The sequence below is a fragment of the Macaca thibetana genome, chromosome 16, assembly GCF_024542745.1.
Source record: "Macaca thibetana thibetana isolate TM-01 chromosome 16, ASM2454274v1, whole genome shotgun sequence".
NCBI classification, from domain to species: domain Eukaryota; kingdom Metazoa; phylum Chordata; class Mammalia; order Primates; family Cercopithecidae; genus Macaca; species Macaca thibetana.
This window is the reverse complement of record NC_065593.1, coordinates 18,144,024-18,152,992: the sequence shown is the minus strand read 5'-3', so window position 1 is coordinate 18,152,992 and position 8,969 is coordinate 18,144,024. Positions and strand designations below refer to the sequence as shown.

The 8,969-nt window shown below is 40.2% G+C and overlaps 1 pseudogene; it reads right to left on the bottom strand.

Moving 5' to 3' along the window:
* Positions 1–7,486: 7,486 nt before the first annotated feature.
* LOC126939950 (olfactory receptor 1E3-like) lies at positions 7,487–8,518 on the bottom strand (annotated as a pseudogene).
* Between the last annotated feature and the right edge of the window lie 451 nt (positions 8,519–8,969).

Below are 8,969 nucleotides of genomic sequence, written 5' to 3'. Positions count from 1 at the left end.
TTTAAACCATTATATTGCTGATTTAAAATTATATCATAAGTACACCTCTGGAACATACAAGACATTGGCCACTGTCCCAAAGAGGTATCATGAATAACCCATATGCCCAAGTTATCCATATTCTATGCTTCTGTATTCTCTAGGTTCCCTGAATAGATGAGCTGGGTCAGGGAGACTCATGGGGCCATTTCTATAGGAGGAAAACAGAGACTCCCTTTTCTGGTGTCATTTCACTTTCCACCTGCCCCATGGATCTGCTGATGCCACATCTGCAAGAATGCTATTCAGGTTTCTGGCACCTGCCATGCTTAGGAATCTCAGCTTCTTATCTCTGCTCTCTCCAGTCCAGAGGAGACAAAAATAGGGCAAGTGAGGCTGCACCAACATAGTCTAAGTCTTGCTTCTTGGGTTCTCATGTCTGGAAGAAGAAAAGATGGCATATGCGTGTTTTCCTGCACTAACACAGGCACATACACACTCTTGCCCACACACAGCATTAAGACAGTAGAAGGATGTGGCTCCAAACTTACAAGTGTCTCTGCTATTTATGGAATCTTTATTAAAGAGAAGCTGCATTATAGTGCATTTTCCTCTGTTTTATACAGTTTTTTTTTTTTTAGAGTCTTGCTCTGTCGCCCAGGCTGGAGTGCAGTGGTGCAATCTCGGCTCACTACAAGCTCTGCTGCCCGGGTTCACGCCATTCTCCTGCCTCAGCCTCCTGAGTAGCTGGGACTACAGGCACCCGCAACCATGCCCGGCTGATTTTTTGTGGTTTTAGTAGAGACGGGGTTTCACCATGTTAAGCCAGGATGGTCTCGATCTCCTGACCTTGTGATCTGCCCGCCTCAGCCTCCCAAAGTGCTGGGATTACAGGCATGAGCTACCGCGCCCGACCCATTTTATACATTTTAAGAGCCCATGGTTTGCTTTTGGGGTAAGACTTCCTAATTCATTTATTTTTCAATAAGTAGTACATTCACATATTCAAACTCCAAAATGTGCTAAATGGTACACATGGAAATCGTTTTTCTCTCGTCTCTCATCCAGTTCCATACCTCTAACAAGTCGTCACTGTTACTGGTTTCCTGTTTATTCTTCCAGAATTTGTAAATAAACATACTAGCTTAAAACATTCATATGACTTTCGAGTCCACAGTAGTTTACAGCATCTGGCCTTTCTCACGGTCCCCCAGGCCTCTATCTGAACTACGCCGAAAAGCTCCAGAAAACCAAACAAAACAAAACATCCACTCTTGGCTGGTGAATTTGAAATACCAAAATTCTTCTGAAACTCCAGAGGTGTGATGGGCCGGTTCCCAGCGTCTTATCCTCTCTCGGACCCAATCACCACAGGGATACAGCACTGGATTCCTATCCTCTTGGGTCTGGGGCATCTCGTTGTTCAACTTCTACTTATGAGTGAGAACAAGTGGGTTTGGTTTTCTAGAACATCCTATTTCTAGGGGAAGTGGAAGAGAACCTGGGCTGTTGCATTCGGCTCTTCCCTGTCTCAGGATGTCGCAGTCCCAGCATATTCTACAGTTATTCTGGCAAACTGTAAGCAAGAAAAGGGGGAAGACTCGTTGGTTCAAGGCCACCCGGAGAACTGTGCTGTATCAGCCCTTGTTAAAATGAAAGCTGAGCAGCAGCAGATAAAGTGAATTCACTCCTTGGAACTGCGAATAAGGAATGACCTACTGCCTGCTCTGTGAACCGGGAAGGGACGCCAGGCTTCGGTTACACTTTTGGGGACATTGTGGCATTTAATGAGGAATTACCTACCTACTGGGATTCATTTGCAAGAAAGATTGCAATCTACCCTTCAAATAATGCATACTAGGTACTTAACAGTCAAAATCTGCCTACCTAATTTAAAATACAAAGGTTTTTACATCATCCCATATTCTCTCCTAGTTCATTGACAGACATGCGTGTTTCGCTGTTTAACATGCATCAATACTTTTAGTTCTACTTTTTAACTTATTTGTTACTCTTTCAGACGGATTTTTTGTATAAGAATGTCCATGTAACAACACAGTTTTTACGTTTGTCATATTATAGTATTTGAGGTGTACCTATATAAAATTTTTTTTTTTTTTTTTTTTTTTTGAGACAGAATCTCACTCTGTCGCCCAGGCTGGAGTGCAGTGGTGCGATCTCAGCTCACTGCAACCTCCACCTCCCGGGTTCAAGCAATCCTCCTGTCTCAGCCTCCTGAGTAGCTGGGACTATAGGTGCACACCACCACACCTGGCTTTTTTTTTTTTTTTTTTTGTATTTTTAGTAGAGACGGTGTTTCACCATGTTGGACAGGCTGGTCTCATACTCCTGACCTCAGGTGATCCACCTGCCTCGGCCTCCCAAAGTGCTGGGATTACAGGCGTGAGCCACTGTACCCTGCCTGACTATACACCCTTACACCATAGTTTGATCAAAGATTACTGTCACGTTTATGAATTAAATCAAATTTTTGAATATACAAATATCATTTTTATAAGCATATTTTTGTGTGATTTGCTCTCCTAGCCTACATTCTTAAAAAATATATCCAGCAATAATTACAGGTAGTTTTAAAGTTAATTTCTTTAATTTGTCAAATTGCTATGAAAATGTAAAAGATTGTCTAGAAAGAAAATCAATAAGGAAACAACGGACTTTAATTACACTTTAAACCAAATGCACCTAACAAACATACACAGAACATTTAATCCAACATCAAGGGAATCCACGTAATTCTCAAGTACACACAGACCATTCTCCAGGATCGATTATTTTGTACGTTAGACTACAAAAAAGTCTTAACAAAATTAAGACTATTGAAGTCAAGTATCTTTTCTGATCACCACGGTATGAAACCAGAAATTGATAACAGGAGAAATCCTAAAAAATTCATGAATATGCAGAAATTGAAATAACATACTCCTAAACAACCAATGGGTCACTGAAGAAGTCAAAAAGGAAATAGAGACAAATGAAAATGGAACTACAACATGCAAAAACTTATAAGTACTTTTCTGGATGGTATAAGAAGGAATTGTATAGTAACAAATGTCTAGATCAATTAACAAAACTCAAACAATCTAGCTGACTACGTTCAAGTTAGCCAAAGACAGGAAATAACAAAGATCAGAGCAGAAATAAAATAGAGACGAGAAACAATGAAAAACAAAGAAACTGAAAGTTGTTTTATTGAATAAACAAAGCCAACAAAGCCTTTCCTAGACTAGGAAAAAAGAAAGAAGACTCAAATAAATAAAATGAGAGATGAAAGGGCAGACATGACAAATGATACCACAGAAATACAAAGGATCGTAAGACACTAGTATGAAAAAGTATACGCAAACAAAATGGATAATCTAGAAGTGGACAAATTTCTAGACACACACAACCTACCAAGACTGAATAATGTATCATGAAGAAACAAATTCTGAACAGACCAATAACAAGTAAGGAGCTTGATTCAGTAATAAAAAGTCTCCCATCAAAAAGAAGCCAGGACTCGATGGCAACACCACTGAATTCTACCAAACATTTAAAGAACGAATACCAATCCTTCTCACGCTCTTCCAAAAAATCAAAGTGGAGGCAATGCTTTCAAACTTATTTTACCCAGCCAGCATTACCCTGCTCCAAAACCAGACAAGGACAGTACAAGAAAAGAAAATTACAAGCCAGTATCTCTGATGAACATAGATGCAAAAATTCTCAACCTAATACTAGTAAACCAAACTAAACAACACATTAAAAAATTATCCACCTTGATCAAGGCAGGATTTACCCCTGAGTAGCAAATCCTGGCACAACATATGCAAATCAATAAATGAGATAAACATGAACAGAATGAGGGTCAAAAACCATATAATCATCTCAATAGGTGCAGAAAAGTCATTTGACAAAATTCAACGTTCTTTTGTGGCGTAAAACAAACCAAACACAACTCTCAAAACTTTAGGTATAAAGGGAATGTATCTCAACACAATAGAAGCAATAATAACCCTCCATATTTGCAGATTCCACATTCATGGGTTCAACCAACCATGGGTCAAAAATACAGAATTTGTGGGATGTGGAACCCACATATACAAAGCGCTGGCTTTTTGTATCCACAGGTACCACAGACTAACTGCAGGACTCCAGCATCCACAAATTTGGAGATGTGTAGGGGGTCCTGGAACCAATCCCCCAAGCAAACTGAGGGATGACTGTCTCTGACAAACCCACAGCTAACATCATATTCAACAGTGAAAAGTTGAAAGTTTTTCCTCTAAGATCAGGGACAAAACAAGGATGCCTACCCTTACCACTCCTTTTCAACACAGTACTAGAAATTCTATCCAGAGCAATTAGGCAAGAGAAAGAAATAAAAGGCATCCTCATATGAAAAGAAATAAAATTGTTTCTGTTTGCTGACAACATAATCTTATATGTAGATGACCCTAAAGACTCCACACCAAGAAATTCTTATAACTGATAAAAAAAATTCAATAAAGTTACAGGATTCAAAATTAACATACAAAAATCAGTAGTGTGTTCACACACTAATAATAAACTATATGAAAATGAAATTAAGAAAGTGCTCTGATTTACAATAGCAAACAAAAATAAAATACTTAGATAAAAATTTAACCAAGAAAGTGAAAGACCTGTATGATAAACACTGTTGAATGAAACTGAAGAAAACACAGTAGAAAGATATTCTGTGTTCTTGGATTCGAATAATTAATAATATTAAATGCCCATACTACCCAAAATGACCTACAGATTCTGTGCAATTCTTATCAAAATTACAATGTCATTTTTCACAGTAATAGAAAATAATTCTAAAATTCATACGGAACCACAAAATACCCCAAATAGCCAAAACAATATTGAGCAAAAAGAACAAAGCTGGAGGCATCACACTCTGATTTCAAAATATATAATAAAACACTTATTATCAGAACAGCATGGTACATGCACAAAAATGGACTATCAACCAATGGAACAGGACAGAGTGTGCAGATATAAATCCATACATTTATGGTCAATTGATTTTTTTACAACGGTGTCAAGAACACCATTGTAAGGAAAGGATGGTCTAATTCAATAAATGGTGCTGGGGAAACTGGGTATCTACATGCGGAAGAATGAAATTTGACCCTTATTTTAAATATAAACAAAAACCAACACAAAATTCATTTAAAAATGTAAGACCTAAAACTAAAACTACTAGAAGAAAACACAGGCGAACATCTCCATTACTTTGGTCTGAGCAATGATTTTTTTAAAAATATGTCCTCTAAAGCACAGGCAACAAAAGCAAAAATAGGCAAACAGGATTGCATCACACTGTAAAGCATCTCCAGGAAATAATACTAATAATTAAAACCTAGATGACAGGCTGATAGGTGCAGCAAACCACCATAGCACATATATACTTGCGTAACAAACCTGCACATTTTGCTCATGTATCCCAGGACTTAAAGTAAAATTTGTTTAAAACATTACACAATAAAAAATATCAGAAGCCTAACTACATTTCCAGAAAGTGGCCTTAAATATAACAATGATTTTGCAAAGATTTGATCCATGTTCACAGGGTGAGCATTTTTCAACAACTCTTATCTGTTGTTAAACCAACAAGATCTAAATATCCCTCCTGCTTAGTGAAGACAAGACTCAGTTCTCTACTAAACAATCTGTGAAGGAACAAAGGACTTCATATTGGCATCAGAGTGCAGAAGAAAAAATGTTCCCAAATCAAAGGAATGACAAACTACAAATATATACTTATTATTTTTCATTTAGACTTTGTTCAATATCAAATTTAAAATACTATCTCCAACAGCATATGTTTGTGTTATGATAGAGGCATAATCCACATAATAAAACAAAATTGTTGATCATCTTTCTGCAACTGATTTTTCTCAAATCTGGCCAGCTTTACAGTGATCTATGTGACCTGCCTGGCCCCATGAAAATGCGGGTTTACAAACTCTGCTGTCCACTTTCTGGTTGTATCTGAAGCAAATCATAATTCAAGCTCACAATGAGAACTAGGAGGAAGATATGAAGGAAACTGTCATTATTAACTAAAAAGTGACTGGAACGGAATGAAAGAGAGAGGAGTAAGACTCTAGAGCCCCAAGACACAGCATAGTCATGATCTCTAAACTCAAACTCCCTGGGTTCAAATCTTAACTATATCACTGACATTCTATGTGATATTGGACAGTAAAATAATTTTTTTTTTTTTTTTTTTTTTTTGAGACGAAGTCTCACTTTGTCGCCCAGGTTGGAGTGCAGGGGCATGATCTTGGCTCACTGTAACCTCTGCCTCCCAGGTTCAAGCGATTCTCTTGCCTCAGCCTCTTGAGTAGCTGGGATTACAGGTACATGCCACCATGCCTGGCTAATTTTTGTATTTTTAGTAGAGATGGGATTTCGCTATGTTGGCCAGGCTGGTCTTGAACTCCTGACCTCAGGTGCACCCACCCACTTCAGCTTCCCAAAGTGCTGGGATTACAGGCATGAGCCACCGTGCCCGGCCTCTGTCTCTTTATTCATAAACTTGAGATAATCATGGAACCAACTTCGTAGTGTTGGTATGTGAGTAGGTTGTGAAAGTGCCTTACACAGAGAAAATCACCCAATAAGGGTTTACTATTTATTATCTCTTTTACAGACAGGTTGTTCTGATCGAGGTCTGGAAAATTATGTAAAAATCAAAGGATAGAATGATGTGAGGATATGTATGCAGAGAAGGAAATAAGAAATGCTTTTATTCGACAGCAAAGGGTAAGGTATTGGGAGTCCAGATAGGAGCACATGTGCTCTGTAAGACACAAAATGTTGGGGTTTTTCCTTTCTTCATTTGAGAATGTCATTGAAAATTCTTGAGCTGGATAAAAACAAAGATTACAGTGCTGTTTAAGAAGTTAATTCTCAAGGCCGAGCGCAGTGGCTCACGCCTGTAATCCCAGTACTTTGGGAGGCTGAGGCGCGTGGATTCCTTGAGATCAGGGGTTCGAGACCAGCCAGGCCAACATGTGAAACCCCGTCTCTACAAAAATACAAAAATAAGCAGGGCATGATGGTGCGTGCCTGCACTGCCAGCTACTTGGGAGGCTGAGGTGGGAGAATTGCTTGAACCCGAAGTGGAGGCTGCAGTGAGCTGAGATCGTTCCACTGCACTCCAGCCTGGGAGACAGAGTGGGACTCTGTCTCAAAAAAAAAAAAAAAAAAAAAAAAAAAGTTAATTGCCAACTAATATGGATAATAGGTGTTGGCACAAAGATATTTAAAGTTTATTTTCAAGCTTCAATTCCACCTGGGAAGGGAGGAAGAAGCGTACTTAGCACCTGGCTGCGTGCCCCCAACTTCACTCCAAACACAGCTCTGTTGTCATATTTTTCCTATTAGCCTTTAGCATAGAGTTTTTAACAAAACAAAACCTTTTGTTTAAACAACCTGTTTAAACAAAAGGTTTAGTGATCTTAAAAAGTCTTTAAGCCACTGATTTAGAGTGGTATTTCATTGTCAACATTACTACACCTACTAAATTCAATAATGGTAAAATCCCAACTATTACTATTTTCAAGAAAAAGAAATTTTCTCTGTGCTGAAGATCTGCCCAGGGCAGGGCTCCCCTCATGTCTCCGTCCTCAGGCTGCAGATGAAGGGGTTCCGCATGGGGTCACCACAGTGAACATCACAGCCACGACAGCGCCCTTCACAGCGCTATGATTCGTCGATGGGCACAAGTAGAGACCAATCATTGTCCCATAGAAGAGAGACACCACAGACAGGAGGGAGCCACAGCTGGAGAAAGCCTTCTGGATGCCCCCAGCAGAAGGGGCCCTGAGGATGGTGGAGACGATTCTTGCACAGGACATGATGAGGAGTAGGAATGGGATGACAAGGATGAGGCCTCCCCTGAAAAATATCACCAACCCATTGACTTGCATGTTGGAGCAGGCCAGCTTCAACAAGGGAGATGTATCACAGAAAAAGTGAGGAATCACATTGTCAGCACAGACGGACAGCCTGGTCATGAGCAAGGTGCAATGTGTGGCATGGGCAGTGGTCAGCAGCCAGGAGAGTGCCAGCAGAGCAAGGCAACACTTGGGGCTCACGACAGTGGTGTCGTGCAGAGGAAAGCAAATAGCCACATAGCAGTGATAAGCCATGGCCACAAGGAGGAAGCTTTCTAGATCTGAAAAATACAAGAAGAAGTACATTTGGGCCAGGCAGTCTGCATAGGGGATGGATGGGTCGTGGTTCTGCATGTTCTGCAGCAATCTGGGCACTGTGACCGAGGAAAAGCAGAGGTCAGAGAAGGACAAGTTGCTGAGAAACAAATACATAGGCGTGTGGAGATGGGAGTCCAGTTGAACGAGGGCAATGATGAGGAGGTTCCCCAGGAGGGGGTAAGATACATGACCTAGACCAGGGCATAGAACAGGTTCTGCTGCTCAGGTTGGATGGGTAGGCCCAGGAGCAGGAACTCTGAGAACATGGTTTGGTTCTTCTTTGTCATTCTGTGACTCTATTATCCTTAAGAAGAATGTAATGCACCTTAACACCTACAGGTTGGTTACCTGTAGGTGTGGCCTATTTTCAAAGAGACCATGAATGAGAATTTAGGCACAGGTGGCAGACTGGCCTCTGAATCCCATCATCTATTGAAATTGCCCAATGGAAGCCATTGATGACTCTATATTCTCATCTCTAAATCCAATAACCTATCACATTTAACACTAATGATCACTTCCTTCTTCATGATACCCTCCCCTCACTTGGCCCGGTGACACTCTCCCTCCCTACCTTGCCATACTTCACACTTTCCTTGGACAACTGCTCCTGTTCCATTATTTTTGAATATTGGTGCTTCTCAGAGTACTGTCCTTACACATTTCCCAAATATGCCAGTGAGTCCCAAATGTACTTCTTCAACCCACACCGTTCCTCTGAGCTACAGACCTGGATGT